Source organism: Lynx canadensis, chromosome D1 (assembly GCF_007474595.2).
Source record: "Lynx canadensis isolate LIC74 chromosome D1, mLynCan4.pri.v2, whole genome shotgun sequence".
Lineage (NCBI taxonomy): Eukaryota > Metazoa > Chordata > Mammalia > Carnivora > Felidae > Lynx > Lynx canadensis.
Window position 1 is genome coordinate 67,404,065 of NC_044312.2, and position 15,556 is coordinate 67,419,620.

At 44.6% G+C, this 15,556-nt stretch overlaps 1 protein-coding gene across 6 annotated transcripts in view; it reads right to left on the bottom strand.

Annotated features, from left to right (window-relative positions):
• IRAG1 (inositol 1,4,5-triphosphate receptor associated 1) overlaps positions 1-15,556 on the bottom strand; it is a 146,904-nt gene that overhangs the window by 116,310 nt on the left and 15,038 nt on the right. For 3 of the 6 annotated variants that reach the window (XM_030331527.2, XM_030331525.2, XM_032594824.1), the window contains exon 1: positions 3,984-4,051. The exons of 1 other annotated variant lie outside the window; for it this stretch is intronic. The gene's annotated coding sequence lies outside the window, so the exon portion shown is untranslated. Of the gene's footprint in view, positions 1-3,983; positions 4,476-15,556 lie in introns of those variants that run through there. 2 more of the 6 variants (XM_032594827.1, XM_032594828.1) reach the window with 2 other exon arrangements.

Sequence of the window (15,556 nt, forward strand, 5' to 3'; positions counted from 1 at the left end):
GATTACTAGGGGTTGGAGTTGGGAAGAAGGGTAAGTAGGTGGAGCACAGGGGATCTTCAGGGCAGTGACACTACTCTGCATGATATTATAATGGTGGATACATGCCCTTATACATTTGCCTAAACCCACAGAATGAAGAACACCAAGAGTGAACCCTAAGGTAAACTATGGACTTTGGGTAATGATGATATGTCAGTGTAGGCTCATGAATTGTAACAAATGAACCACTCTGGTGGGGGTTGTTGCTAATGGGGGAGGCTGTGCATGTGTGAGGCCAGAGGTATATGGGAAATCTCTGTACCTTCCTCTCAATTTTGCTGTGAACCGAAACTGCTCTAGAAAACTTAAATCTTTAAAAAAATTTTTAAAGCACATATCAATTTTAAAACCACATATAGTAAGACCTTAGTTTTATAAATTGCAGAGAAACACACTGTCATATTAACAATATTTATTTCTGAGTGACAGGATTCTGGGGGATTTTTTATTTCTTCATATTTACTTCTGTATTTATTTTTTTTAATGTTTATTTATTTATTTTTGAGAGAGAGTGCACGCACAGGGAAGGGGCAGAGAGAGGAACTGACAGAATCCCAAGCAAGCTCTGCACCATCATCACAGAGCCCACTGTGGGGCTTGAACTCATGAACCATGAGATCACGACCTAAGCCAAAATCAGGAGTCAACGCTTAACCGACTGAGCCACCCAGATGCCCCTGTATTTCTTGTTTATACTTATTTATATATTTCCCAAGAAATTTTAGCATGGAACATATATTTCTTTTATTATAAGGGAAAAAATGAATAAGAATTATACATAAAATAGTACTAGGAGGAAAGTAACCAGAACCGATTAAGCCCAGACTTTGAAAACTGTTTTTTACAGCTGTGGCCCACTGGGAAGGAGGTTTCCTGGCTGACCATCATCTGCTTTCCTTCTCCTCTGGAGAAAGCCCTTGCAGAGAAGGCAGGGCTTGTACAAGGTCATGGGCTCATGTTGCCTCTGCATTCCATCCAGTAAGGCTGCCCTGAGCTGTCCCCTAAACCTCAGGCTCCAGCCTCCAGGGTCTATAGGGCAAACACAGTATCTCTTTCCCTCTTTTCTTGATTTTTGCATCATGTGGACTGTGGCACTTGATAACTTCCCCAAGTCGCGTGTTACTAACTAGAAGCAGGGTGGATCTAACACAGGAAGTCTGCACTTTAGACCCAAGTGGCCTGAGCTGACATCCCTGCTCACCACTATGGGCTGTGTAGCCTTGGGCACATTACTCCATCTCTTTCTACCACAGCGGTCTCGTGTCTATTGTGAGGATTAAATGAAATAACGTTCTAGCACATATCCTGGCACAAGCATCTCATGAGGGGCTTCATTTATATCAATTTTCTCTCTCCTTCCTTTTATGTTTACCACACAAGAACTCAGTTCTCTATCCCCCTCCCATCGATTCAGAGAGCTTCCCAAGTGGCAGGGGCAACATCTGACCTCCAAAATTTCTCCTTCCCACCCATCCAGGACTCTGCTCCTCCTGGGTCACAACCCCTCAGCTGATGTCTGAGTGGCAGGCCGGTGGCTCCGTGGAGAGGTGGCCAGGGTGAGAGGAGGTGGCTAACTTGAGACCCCCACCTTACCAGGCTAAAATAATCTGATCATCAGGTATGCATACACAATAAACCAGGGCCCTGTTTAACTGGAACACAATTTGTGAGCATTATGTCCATTTCTTCATAAGGAAAACAAATTGATCCTTGAACATTCAGTCCCTCCCAGCATCATTCTGGGTGCAGGCACACAGTGGAGATGAGACAAGGTCTCAGCCCTCACAGAGCTGTCTCTTCTCCTGCTGGAGGTGTGGGCTACATCCATCCACCTTCATTACCAAGACGTGAAGGAAAGAGTCAGGGCCATTGGAGAAGTTGAGAACCGTACTTATGGTTCAGCCCATCAGGCATCATCCAGCTTCCTCTCATGGAGACTTAGAACCCTCACCCTGAAGCCATGAGCCCACTGGTCCACCTGAGAATCAGTGCCAAGAAGAAGGTATTACATGGCACTGACTACCCTCATTCAAGATACTAAATTGCCTGCTCTGGCACTGGGTGGCTGGGTGACTTTGGACAAGTCATTTAACATCCCCTACTCATAGTGTCCTCCCTGTAAAGTTGGGCAAAGATAACATCCCTCATAGTGTTACTGAGGAGAGCACAAGAAATCATGTGCAGAAAGCCTGAGGCAGAGCATCAGGAGACAGTTGGGGCTTCCCCACTGCCCTCTCAGAAGCGGTACCAAGTGGAGATGAATAGAGCATGGTGGTTAAGAGCAGAGCCTCCGGAGACAGGCTGACTGGGGTCAAATGCCAGTTCCACCTCTCACCAGCTGTGTGACCTCTCTATGCTAAAATGTCCCCATCTACAAGATGAGGGTAGTAACAATAATCCCTGCCCTGTAGGGCTGTGGAAGCTAAATTACTATATGGGATGTGCTTAGAACAGTGTCAGATGTATTAAAAATAGTGTGTTTGCTTTTTTTCCCCTTCTTCCAAAAAACATTGTTTATGGGAGCATTGATTATGTTGTAGCAATTAGTACATGATTATACATCCCAGGCAACCTTTGAGGGTATGCAGGAATGTCCCACTTTACCACCAAGCATAGAGAAAGGTACATCAGCTGTGAATATAGTCACCCTCAACACACACACACACACACACACACACACACACACACCACTGTATCAAGGATGACCAAACATGACGGTGACAACTGTATTGTTCACTTGGTCAGAAATCACAAGAAACTATTGAAGGTGGGAGTACCCTGTCACTCACGCCTTGTCTGCTGTTAGACTCAGACTTGGGTTCACTGCTAGCACTGCTCTTCCTTAGCAGTCTGACCTTAGGCAAGTCACTTAACCTGACTTTCCTCCCCAGAAAAGTGCCCCAGGAGGCTGTAGGGGAATTAACCCCACCTGTCCCACGAGGGTGTCCTCGCCCCCTGGTGGGGATGACAGAATCCTTAGCAGACTCTGACTCCCTAGTGCTTCCAGCCTAACAGTCCTGGGAAGCTTCCTCCTTCTCCCTGCAGGAGACCCAGCCCAGACAAGCCCGTGGCTTCTTTACTTCCCCCTGAGAGGCCCCCAAAAGGCAGCCTGAAGAGTGTTAAGAGAACACCAGCTGCCGAGCTCTGGGAGGCAGGAGTACTAGCCAGGGGCCCCAGACCCTGCACTCTGTTGACTCAAACTGCAGAGAATCTCCAGGCTTTCACAGCCGTTTCCTGGGCAGGAGGGAACAAGACAGCTAGGCCCCTCTCTGCCCTCTGTCCACTGGCCTTTCCTTTGGGGGAAGTCAGCCTGAGTGCTATACGATAGCTTTGACACCAAGCTCCTGGAGGTGAGCCAGGCTAGGGAAACAGGTTGGGCACATGTACCCACTCCAGAGAGGAGGGAAAGGGCACAGGGGGCAAAGCTGGGCACAGAAGGAAACATGGAGATAGAGATAAAAACAGAGGCTGCAACCAGAACACAGGACAGGAGGGGCAGGCACAGAAACAGGGGCAGGGTCAAGGATGGAGACAGGGCTGGGCCAGCACAGGGTCCTACGTGGACGGGGGTGCAGCACAAGGTCGAAGTGGAGGACAGAGGGAGTAAGCACAGAGCTGAGCTGGGAAAGGGATAGCAGGCAGTGGGGGGAAAGCCCTGCCCAGAAGCCTTGCATAACCTGGGGACCCGCTATTTCCCCAGAGGGGCCCACAGGAAATCTGGGGGTGGGCTCTCCACTCAGAACCCACATTTTCACCCCAGCCTGTGCACCCTTTCCAACAGCAGCAGACGGAGCATGGTTTAGTTAAGTTAGAGGACTGGCAAGATTCACTTCTTATTTAAAAATCATGACAGCAACAATAAAAATACTCAGCTGAAATGGCACCCAAAAAAGCCAACTCCCCTGAAAGTTAAAGTCAAGCGCCCCCATCCCAGCACCTTGTACCTTTAAGGAGGAGAAGGGTTCCCTCGCGTCCCAGCTGAAGAGCAGGTTATTCTTGGATATAGCAATGACTTACCTAAAACTGAGTTATTCCCCTTTCCTCTTCTGGCCAGCCTCTCTTCACTCTGGGGAGCTTTTACCATTTAAGGTCAATGTTACATCTGGCTCTGGAGCTCCGAGCTGAGAAGCCTCTGGCTGCTGAGCCTTGGCCACCGCCTCCTCCTAGAGGGGCTGGGACTTGGAGCCTGGAGCTCCTCGGGGAGCCCCCTGTGTCCCCACTGAGGGGGCTAATGGCAGGGGAAGCTGACCAAGCCAGCCCCAGGGCTCAGGGCAGACTGGGCCTGCAAGGCAGCTGCTTGCCCTGAGTGCCTCCCATGGGGACCCGCACAGCACAGGGCAGTGCCCATGGGCGGCTTGTGCTGCTGGGCACTGTCCTGGACAGACAGGGACCAAAAGAACTCTGCAGATCTGCCTCCTAGCCTGGAATCCCCAGCAAGCATGTGAAGCTGAACAAGACCCTGGCTCAGGGCCAGGAGAAACTGGGAACACTTCCTGTCCCAGAGATTCATGGGGGGAGGGGGGGGTGCTGCTCCCACCTTAAACCCTTGGGATTATCAGAGAGAAGGGCCTAGTAGGTTCAGCTAATTCCAGACCTGGCAGCAGCCCCAGGGGCTTCAATCCCTGTTCCTGCATTGGGCGGACCCATGGACTTTGCATTGTGGAGCCCCAGTCTCCTCATCTCTAAGACAGAGATAACAGTGATAACACCTCACTCACAGAGTTGCAGGAGGGATAAAGGAGACCATAGGGAAGGCTTAGCACAGTGTCAGCATGTCACAGTGCTGACAGGCACAAATTTGTTTCCTTCCCCTGCCCAGATGCAGGCAAGGACGGGTTGTCTCTCTCCCGGAGCCCACATGCCGACCCTACTTGCTCCTCACCCACCTTGGATGCAGTCCCCACCTAGGGCCAAAGTCATGGAGCTCCAGACTCTGTGCAAGTCACATGGGGACTCCAGCCTTCTTCTGAGGCCAGAGGCAGCTCAGAGAAGCCCTGGATAGAGTTGCCAGATAAAATACAAAACACCCACTTAACTCTGAATTTCAGATAAACAACACATAACTTTTGTAGTATAAGTATATCCAAAACAACATCATACAGTGTAGTTTTAAGTATGTCCAATATATATATATATATATATATATATATATATATATATATACTTGTGTTCATGCGAGGGTGTGTGATGCGAGGGTGTAAAGTGTGGGTGTGTATACAAACCATATATTGAACACCTGCTGTATTCCAACCTCTATAATAGATGCTCTACATAAAAGCATGTAGTGCCCTACAAAATGGAGTTATTGTACCTTCCCTTCCAAAAGGAAATTGAGACATGAAGAAGTGAAACCACTCTCCTGACATTCCACAGATGGGAAATGGTAGAGCTAAGAGGTGAACTTAGGTGGATTGGCCTTAAAGCTCTTTCCCCTTGGGGCACCTGGGTGGCTCAGTCAGTTAAGCGTCCAACTCTTGATTTCGGCCCAGGTCATGATCTCACGGGTTCGTGAGTTCAAGCCCCACGTCAGGCTCTGTGCTGACAGGTACAGAGCCTGCTTGGGATTCTCAGTCTTCCTCTCTCTCTGCCCCTGCCCTGCTCATATGCTTTCTCTCTCTCTCTCTGTCTCTGTCTCTCTCTCTCTCAAATAAATAAACTTAAAAAGCTCTTTCCGGGGCGCCTGGGTGGCGCAGTCGGTTAAGCGTCCGACTTCAGCCAGGTCACGATCTCGCGGTCCGTGAGTTTGAGCCCCGCGTCAGGCTCTGGGCTGATGGCTCGGAGCCTGGAGCCTGTTTCAGATTCTGTGTCTCCCTCTCTCTCTGCCCCTCCCCCGTTCATGCTCTGTCTCTCTCTGTCCCAAAATAAATTAAAAAAAAAAAAACGTTGAAAAAAAAAATTTAAAAAAAAAAAAAAAAAAAAAAAAAGCTCTTTCCCCTTCAGCCAGCGTGTCTTAAACTAGAGTTCATAGATAGCCTTCAGGAGCTTCTGAGCCCACTGAAATTGTATGTGAAACACTGTGTGATTTGTATTTCTCTTGGGTCCAGGTCCATAGCTTTCACCAGACTCACAAGGAATCATCAAATAACTTCTAAAATCACTGAATTAATACAAGAATTTCATAAAACACATTACTAGTGGGCGTGTAATATGGAACAAGTTCTATAGAAGACAATTTAGCCTTATCAAGATTATAAGGTTCATCTCCTTTGGCCCAGTTTCACTTCTAGGAATTTTTTTCTACAAACACACTCCCACACTTGGGAGATGACAAATGAACAAGATTATTCACTGCAGCTTTGTCTATAAAAGCAAAAGGATTGGAAACGACACAAATGTGTATCAACTGGGGGCCATAAAAGATGATGGGGTCCAGCCATAACAAAGGATAAGGAAACTCTTTGTGTAGTGATATGAAAAGCCTCCAAGATATGATTAAGTGGGAAAAGTAAGATAACAGAACAGTATATGGATAGATAGATAGATAGATAGATAGATATAGATATACATACACACATGCACAAATATACTTATGTTCACACATACACAAGTCACAAGTTCATGTGTGTATGTGTGCACACAATCTCACTAAAACAGCATACGAAACAAATAACATTAACAATACTGGCCAATGGGGAGAGAAACTGAGTGGCTGGGGCAAAAAGTATCCACTATATACCTTATGTATGTATTCAAAGTTTTGAATCATATGAATAAACCATATGTTTATATTCAAAAATAATAATGAAACAAATGCATTGCAGTGAATAGGGGTTTAATCAAGTCATCTTCCAGCACTGCCTCCCCCAAGTGTCAAAGCATATTGACACGAACCTAACCAAAAATAATTTTCATTGCTTTTGTTTTCTATTTTGGAATAATTACAGACACACAGGAAGTTGCAAAAACAGTACAAAGAGTCTCATGTATGCTTCCCCCAGCTTCCCCCCAGTGGTAACATCTTTCTTGGCTGTTGTACAATATGAAAACCTGGAAGTTAGCATTGGTGCATTACTTTTACTAGACTATAGATCGTATTCTAAAGGTTATTTTTAAAATACAGTATAGCCTCTCACAGCTCATATATTCATTTAAAAATGTTTATTGAGCACCTTTAGAGTGCCAGACGTGGTGTTGGATGACGAGATGTGGTAGGGACAACTTAGACCCATCTCTGACCGTGTGGGGTATAGACTAGTGAAGGTGACCCCCTTAATCAAGTGGGAATAGCATCGCAGAAGCCCAGAAGCCAGCAGTGCACAGGGAGTGCTGACCAAAGCTCTAAAAAAGGAACCGTGTCCCTTGCTGTCCTGGTCATGGAGCTTCACAGCTTGCCTGAAAGCTGACTTTTAATCCTTAAAAGAGCATGAGCAATTACTTGGCTATTTTTATCCTTGTTCCTGGAGCCACACAGGGATTTGGCCTCACTCTACCAAAGTCTTCAGCTCATCACTCATTCCCATCAGAGACAATCATGTGTCCTCAGCATTAAAGCGGTGGCCCAGCAGAGATACACTGGCACACAGCTGGGGGAAGTTCTCCCAACAGACCATTTGACTCAGAGCCAGGGAAGAAGTCTGAAAGTCCCAGGCCAAAAGCTCATCCTGGGACTGAAGGAAGCCAGCTTGGAGAAGCAGCATCTTGCCAAAAACACTGCCAGCTCAGGGACTGCCAGCTGGGATGACCACACTGAGATTTCCCTGCCCCTTGTATGCTCAGAGACTCTGTGCTATGCCTAGCACTTAGTAGGCCTGGGATGAGTAAGCAAATAAATAAGTGGCCAAGTCAGTGGGAACGACACCTAGGTGTCAATCAGATGACAATGACAGGTGTCATTTACCGCACATGGTGCCAGTCACTGTGTTAGCTACTATACATGTGAGGTCTAGTTCAGTCCTCACCAAATCCATGTGATGTAGGGCTTCTCACACCCATGTCCTAGATGAGGAATCCAAGACACAGAGAGGTCAACAAGCATGCCCATGTCTCTTGGTTTGTAAAGCCAGATCTTCCTGACTCTAGAGTCCCCAGGTGTTGGGTTCAAGACAACAGAATGGGAACATAAGGTGTCTCCTCTCTCTCCCAGGATTCTATTGAAATGATAGCAAAGGACTCCTTAAAAAGAAATAAACGCCACAAAGAGAATAGGAGGGGGCATTAGTGAGGACGTTTCTGGAACTGGCAAGAGGAGGGAGGATGCAGGAAGGATGCCTAATAGAGGCAGGAGGGGGCTGTGACCCATGGAGAAGGGGCTCTGCTGTTCTGCACCTGAAAAGCCAGCTGTGACAAGGGCAGAAATGAGATACAGAGCCAAGCAGATGATTCAGTCTATGGAGAGAAGGGGCTGGAAAGGAACTACCTCGGGTAACTTTTGTACACAGCGTTTGGACCAAATGCCTTCAGGCTAATTGAAGACAAGAACTATAAACAAATATTGAGTAGATTTCTTTTCCATATGGATTAGCGATTCTGAAAGTACTTTCTGTGCATTCCTGGACTGAGTAAATTAGTAAACATGTTAATAAGGAGAATCAAGTTTCTCACTATAAGAAGAGGGAGATACAAACACAGAAAGGAGGGAAAATTGAATAAGCCATGCAGTGCTGGGTTGGAACTGTAGGTACTGGCATGGACTAGATTGGCAGGTATGTAGATAGAAGGGGAGAGAGAAGGAAGGGATAGAGAGATAAACAGGTGGGCATGTGTATATAAACATATTTATATACATACAGACAGATGTGTGTGTGCAGAAACATACATCTGTTTCCTAGCTCTGCCCACTGAGAAGGTCTGGAAATAGTATGCTCCAGTTACAATGAACACACTTTGTACACAGATTTGGATTTGTAAATACCATTCTCCAATGAAAGGATCTAGGATTCCTTGGAGAAACGAGTACCTCTAGGGCTGGGATAGGGAAAGTATGAGAAGAGCCTGGAACATCTGACTGTGCCAAATAGTAAGGAACTGCCTCAGAAATGATGGTGACATCAAAGAACAGAGGAAGGGGCTCTTACTGGCCAAACCTAAAACAATATGAGCATCAGGTAACTAATGACAGTAAAATGATAACCCATGAATCAAGTGGTCCTGGAATGGGCTGGGGAGAAAAAGCGTCCTGGTATCCTGACTTTGCTTTGGGCCAGTCCTAGAGGGAATGATGCTGGAAAAATCGTCATCTGCTTTCCCTACTCTTCCTCAAGAGCATGACTTACCCGTTTGTCTCAAGGAAGCACACTGCGCACATATCCTGTTCCTGGGCTCTGCTAGGCAGTGAGGTTACAGAGATAAACAAAACATGACTCCTGCCCTCCAGGGGCTTATGGTATGAGGCTCAAGAAAGGAAGGAACACTTGTGATCTAAGGCATGTGAAAGTGATTTGCAAACTATCTGTCGGTGTGCTTACATGAGATGTCACTAGTAAAACTCTTCTATAAGGAAGAACACGGGTGGGCTAGGATGGGGTCATTGAACTTGAACCAAGTGTTGCAGGAATTCTAAGGAAGAAGTGGGACTTTAGGAAGGTTTGCTTTCTAGAGGAGTTGGCATTTGAGGCAAGGTCAAGTTTTCAAGAGATCAAAGTTTCAAGAGGCAAGCGGGTTAGGGAAACTGTTCTTAAAGGAAGAAGTAGGGTGAGCCTAAGTATGGCAGTGGAAAAGCACTTGGGAATGCGGTGGCAGGGGTTCTGTCATGGGGCTGGCTGAGTAGGTCATACTGTGAAGGAGCCTTGGTTTCAGAGTTTGGGTCTACCTGCATGATAGCCGGGAGCCCCACGGGGGTTCTAAGCAGGGATAGTGTCCTCCAAAGTTTTTATCCTACGATGGGTAGGGAGAATGTTAATGCCACAGGGAAGCCAGGAGCAGGAGCACACTGCTTAAAGAAGACATGAGTTCAGTTTTTTTTTTTATTTGTTTGTTTGTTACTTATTTTTGAGAAAGGCAGAGTGCAAGGAGGGGAGGGTCAGAGAGAGAGGGAGAGAGAATCCCAAGCAGTCTCCATGCTATCAGCACAGAGCCTGGCATGGGGCTTGAACTCATAAACCGTGAGATCATAACCTGAGCTGAAATCAATGCTTGACTGACTAAGCCACCAACGTGCCCCAGACATGAGTTCGGTTTGAGATACCATTGGGATACGCAGGTGGAGATGCCCCGAAGATGGTAGAAATGTAGGCTTGCCAGATTGTTGCTTGAGAGAGATCTCAACTGAGGGCATAAATCTTAAAAATAGGGGTCTCTAGAGAGCCTGAAGTCACAGATGAAGATTGAAAACAAGATTTTGGACTTTGAAAGAGTCATGTCTATAGACTGATGGGATCAGAAGCCAATTTGCAGGGGTTGCTGACAGGGTTTTGATGTGAAGGTGATGCTCAGTTCTTCATCCATTCAGCAACCATGTGATAACATGAGTGTGTGGGAAGAGGGAGGGAGGATGTGGGTAAGGATGGACTGAGATACCAGGGTGACCTTAGAAGTCCCATAAAGGGGAGATGGTCAGGAAAGGATTTCAGAGAAGGCAGTACTGCTCTTTGGAGAAGTCTAGATGAGTCTGTCCCCTCCTCTGAGTTCCCCTGCATCCCAAGTTCACACACATCCATCAAAGAAGTAGCTTACATTGAAACATTACAACAATGTTTTGTTGCACAAATTTTATAAACTTTTACAGTGCAATACGTGTTATTTTTCCGAGACAAACCAAAGGTTAATTTCTCAAGGTTCTTGCTGCCTGCTTTAGCATCATTTGATGGGAGGATCTTTTATATACGGTTATGATAGATGAAAAATAAACCAGATTGGAATGAGTGGGTCAACCAGGCAATTAGAGAAGAAATCAAAAAATATATGGAAACAAACGAAAATGAAAATACAACAATCCAAACGCTTTGGGACGCAGCGAAGGCAGTCCTGAGAGGAAAATACATTGCAATCCAGGCCTATCTCAAGAAACAAGAAAAATCCCAAATACAAAATCTAACAGCACACCTAAAGGAAATAGAAGCAGAACAGCAAAGGCAGCCTAAACCCAGCAGAAGAAGAGAAATAATAAAGATCAGAGCAGAAATAAACAATATAGAATCTAAAAAAACTGTAGAGCAGATCAACGAAACCAAGAGTTGGTTTTTTGAAAAAATAAACAAAATTGACAAACCTCTAGCCAGGCTTCTCAAAAAGAAAAGGGAGATGACCCAAATAGATAAAATCATGAATGAAAATGGAATTATTACAACCAATCCCTCAGAGATACAAACAATTATCAGGGAATACTATGAAAAATTATATGCCAACAAATTGGACAACCTGGAAGAAATGGACAAATTCCTGAACACCCACACGCTTCCAAAACTCAATCAGGAGGAAATAGAAAGCTTGAACAGACCCATAACCAGCGAAGAAATTGAATCGGTTATCAAAAATCTCCCAACAAATAAGAGTCCAGGACCAGATGGCTTCCCAGGGGAGTTCTACCAGACGTTTAAAGCAGAGATAATACCTATCCTTCTCAAGCTATTCCAAGAAATAGAAAGGGAAGGAAAACTTCCAGACTCATTCTATGAAGCCAGTATTACTTTGATTCCTAAACCAGACAGAGACCCAGTAAAAAAAGAGAACTACAGGCCAATATCCCTGATGAATATGGATGCAAAAATTCTCAATAAGATACTAGCAAATCGAATTCAACAGCATATAAAAAGAATTATTCACCATGATCAAGTGGGATTCATTCCTGGGATGCAGGGCTGGTTCAACATTCGCAAATCAATCAACGTGATACATCACATTAACAAAAAAAAAGAGAAGAACCATATGATCCTGTCAATCGATGCAGAAAAGGCCTTTGACAAAATCCAGCACCCTTTCTTAATAAAAACCCTTGAGAAAGTCGGGATAGAAGGAACATACTTAAAGATCATAAAAGCCATTTATGAAAAGCCCACAGCTAACATCATCCTCAACGGGGAAAAACTGAGAGCTTTTTCCCTGAGATCAGGAACACGACAGGGATGCCCACTCTCACTGCTGTTGTTTAACATAGTGCTGGAAGTTCTAGCATCAGCAATCAGACAACAAAAGGAAATCAAAGGCATCAAAATTGGCAAAGATGAAGTCAAGCTTTCGCTTTTTGCAGATGACATGATATTATACATGGAAAATCCGATAGACTCCACCAAAAGTCTGCTAGAACTGATACATGAATTCAGCAAAGTTGCAGGATACAAAATCAGTGTACAGAAATCAGTTGCATTCTTATACACTAACAATGAAGCAACAGAAAGACAAATAAAGAAAATGATCCCATTCACAATTGCACCAAGAAGCATAAAATACCTAGGAATAAATCTAACCAAAGATGTAAAGGATCTGTATGCTGAAAACTATAGAAAGCTTATGAAGGTAATTGAAGAAGATTTAAAGAAATGGAAAGACATTCCCTGCTCATGGATTGGAAAAATAAATATTGTCAAAATGTCAATACTACCCAAAGCTATCTACACATTCAATGCAATCCCAATCAAAATTGCACCAGCATTCTTCTCGAAATTAGAACAAGCAATCCTAAAGTTCATATGGAACCACAAAAGGCCCCGAATAGCCAAAGGAATTTTGAAGAAGAAGACCAAAGCGGGAGGCATCACAATCCCAGACTTTAGCCTCTACTACAAAGCTGTAATCTTCAAGACAGCATGGTATTGGCACAAAAACAGACACACAGACCAATGGAATAGAATAGAAACCCCAGAACTAGACCCACAAACGTATGGCCAACTCATCTTTGACAAAGCAGGAAAGAACATCCAATGGAAAAAAGACAGCCTCTTTAACAAATGGTGCTGGGAGAACTGGACAGCAACATGCAGAAGGTTGAAACTAGACCACTTTCTCACACCATTTACAAAAATAAACTCAAAATGGATAAAGGACCTAAATGTGAGACAGGAAACCATCAGAACCTTAGAGGAGAAAGCAGGAAAAGACCTCTCTGACCTCAGCCGTAGCAATCTCTTACTCGACACATCCCCAAAGGCAAGGGAATTAAAAGCAAAAGTGAATTACTGGGACCTTATGAAGATAAAAAGCTTCTGCACAGCAAAGGAAACAACCAACAAAACTAAAAGGCAACCAACGGAATGGGAAAAGATATTTGCAAATGACATATCGGACAAAGGGCTAGTATCCAAAATCTATAAAGAGCTCACCAAACTCCACACCCGAAAAACATAACCCAGTGAAGAAATGGGCAGAAAACATGAATAGACACTTCTCTAAAGAAGACATCCAGATGGCCAACAGGCACATGAAAAGATGTTCAGCGTCGCTCCTTATCAGGGAAATACAAATCAAAACCACACTCAGGTATCACCTCACGCCAGTCAGAGTGGCCAAAATGAACAAATCAGACTATAGATGCTGGAGAGGATGTGGAGAAACGGGAACCCTCTTGCACTGTTGGTGGGAATGCAAATTGGTGCAGCCACTCTGGAAAGCAGTGTGGAGGTTCCTCAGAAAATTAAAAATAGACCTACCCTATGACCCAGCAATAGCACTGCTAGGAATTTACCCAAGGGATACAGGAGTACTGATGCATAGGGGCACTTGTACCCCAATGTTCATAGCAGCACTGTCAACAATAGCCAAATTATGGAAAGAGCCTAAATGTCCATCAACTGATGAATGGATAAAGAAATTGTGGTATATATACACAATGGAATACTACGTGGCAATGAGAAAAAATGAAATATGGCCTTTTGTAACAACGTGGATGGAACTGGAGAGTGTAATGCTAAGTGAAATAAGCCATACAGAGAAAGACAGATACTATATGGTTTCACTCTTATGTGGATCCTGAGAAACTTAACAGGAACCCATGGGGGAGGGGAAGGAAAAAAAAAAAAGAGGTTAGAGTGGGAGAGAGCCAAAGCATAAGAGACTGCTAAAAACTGAGAACAAACTGAGGGTTGATGGGGGGTGGGAGGGAGGGGAGGGTGGGTGATGGGTATTGAGGAGGGCACCTTTTGGGATGAGCACTGGGTGTTGTATGGAAACCAATTTGTCAATAAATTTCATATATAAAAAAAAAAAAAGAAAAATAAACCAGATTGCAAATCTTTTTTTTTTTTACGCTTAAACCATGTACCAAGTTTTTGCTCCAAATTGTGTAGGATAAGTTAAACTTAAATTGCATTCTATTAACCAATATGAGTGTATTTCTGTAAACATAGTTATGTTGAAATAAAGTTTTAAAAAGAAAAAAAAAGCAGCTTAGGGGGAAGAGAGGCCTGTGGCGCTGGGCTGCTCAGGAAGGGTTTTGTGGGAGAAGGAGGAAATTCAGTGGGGCATCAAGTGCTGAGTAGAACAGGGAAAGTCAAGGAGAAAGAAAGAATTCCAAGCTAGGCTGACATGCAAGCAGACCTAATGGCAGGACAGATGGGTAAAATGCAGGATTCTTAAAGTTGAAAAGAACAGAAACCCACTCTGGCTGGCTCAAATGTAAAGGGGGTTCATGCCAATGATAACTGAGCCCCACAGAACACGAGGACAGGAAAGGAAGTACACCCAGACCTCAAGGGAGCAGAGAGCCATCAGAACTTGAGGCCTCTACCCTATCTTAATGTCTGTATCCTTGTCTCCCACAAACCATGTGATTCCCTCTCTCCCTCTTCCTCCTTTTCTCTACACATCTGCTTCCTCCTCCTTCTCCTCTCTCCTTTTTGTGCACACTCTCCTTGCTATGGCTCATATTGGCCTCTCAGCTCCAGCCCTGTTCTCCCCACAACCACCTGACAACTGTCTTGTTTCAGATTCTCAAAAGCATCTGATTGGCCTCGCTTGTCTGTTTAAGCCAAGTATCATAAGTTATTAACTACCCTAGAGGCAGGTATCCTGCTCTGATCTAGTAGTCATAGCTGAGGCTATGTGATAAATATGGTGTCCTTGTTCAGAGACTGTGGTGGGACAGGTGATAAAAGATGTCATGGACAAAGAGTGAGGAAAAGACCAGACATTTACCAAGCTCCCATTATGAGCCAGAGTCGTGCTAGGTGACCTGTATTACCTTATTTAATGGTCCTGTAAGGTAGCTTTCATTATTCTTATTTTTCAAACAAAGAAACTGAGGTTAAGAAAAATTAAGCAACAGGCCTATGGTCATAAAGGTAGAGGGTAACTGAGCCAGGAGTTAAACCAAGTTCTATCCAACTCTGAAATCAATGCTCTTACCATAGGATCACTCTGCCAGGGAATGGGGAGCTAGTTAGAACCATTGAACTTACTCTAAGAACACCACAGAGGTCAACCAGTCTTATAGGCCACCCTGCTTAAAGATATTTGCTATGACAGACCTTCTTAACCTTTTAGGGTCCCTTTATTAGGTCTGAGGACCTTATAAAAGCAATGGAACATGCCCATACAATTTGACATGTACTTTCATGGGATTTACACACCTCCTAAGGCTCATCCATAGGCCTCCACCTAAGAGCCTTTTCTCTAAAACATCCCTGACTATTGATTATTCACCCGCTAC